The sequence below is a fragment of the Mauremys reevesii genome, linkage group 12 (genome assembly GCF_016161935.1).
Source record: "Mauremys reevesii isolate NIE-2019 linkage group 12, ASM1616193v1, whole genome shotgun sequence".
NCBI lineage: Eukaryota > Metazoa > Chordata > Testudines > Geoemydidae > Mauremys > Mauremys reevesii.
Window position 1 is genome coordinate 22,150,719 of NC_052634.1, and position 1,060 is coordinate 22,151,778.

General features: G+C 50.6%; 1 non-coding gene across 1 annotated transcript; it reads right to left on the bottom strand.

Moving 5' to 3' along the window:
* Positions 1–681: 681 nt before the first annotated feature.
* On the bottom strand, positions 682–755 carry TRNAT-UGU. Its single transcript has one exon. It is a non-coding gene; the product is annotated as a tRNA-Thr (tRNA).
* Positions 756–1,060: the final 305 nt, after the last annotated feature.

Below are 1,060 nucleotides of genomic sequence, written 5' to 3' on the forward strand. Positions count from 1 at the left end.
CCACAAGCCTGAATCAACTGACTCAGGGTTTGAGAATAGTGACTTGGGTGTGTTAATGGCAGTGTAGACATAATGCCAGGCTATGTCCACACTACAATGAAACACCCATGGCTGTCCTGTGCCAGTGCAGGCTCCCAGGCTAGGGCCGTGGGGGTGGTAAATTTGCAGTGTAGACATCTCGGCTCAGGCTCAATATCGGGCTCTGGGAGCCCTCAAGGTTGGGAGGGAGTTTAGCAAGCAAACAAGGTAGAACGGCAGTGGAGTATTACTCTGGACTCAATGGCATTTCTCCATTGGTCTGTCTGCTTTGGGGCAGGGACAATAACACGTCCTGCTGCATTAGTTATTTCAAAGGGCGGTTTAGGATTTTCATTCTCACACACGGTGCACAAAGCAGGACTCAACCCTCGGTGTAAACTAAATGAGCCGCCCACAGGTTCTGCCAGCCACAATGAGCCATTCTGTGTGAGAGCCCAGACCTGCCCCTGTCCCAGAGGAAGCGGGATCATCTGTGACAGGCTGGACCACTGACCTATCAGCTCTTAACTCCCAAACTTTCAGTAAGTCTGTTATCAGTGCCTGTGAGTGTAATTTAAACAACTATACTGGGCTGGACCAAAGAGCTCTGTGTTTTGTCCTCCCACAGTAACCAATACCAGGTTACCCAAGAGTTAGTCAATAAGGCACCACTGGGAATTGAACCCAGGATCTCCTGTTTACAAGACAGGTGCTTTAGCCAGCTAAGCCATGGTGCCTGCTTGTGCCTGTGGCAACAGCACAGTCTCTGCCCACACCTGCCTCCCTGCCATCCCCACCGGGGCCTGAAAAGCTTTGCTTGTGTTTGGATTCTGCAAAGCAGAGGAGCAGGTGAGGTTTTCCTTGCAAGTAAGTGTGTGTGTGTGTGTGTGTAAGTGTGTGTGTGAGAGTGTGTGTGTGTGAGAGAGAGAGAGAGAGAGAGAGAGAGAGAGTCTTTGGCCAGGTCTGCACTACAAGGTTACTTCAGTATCATTATATTGCTCAGGTGTGTGAAAAACACACAACGCTCCCTCGGTCGGCAGCT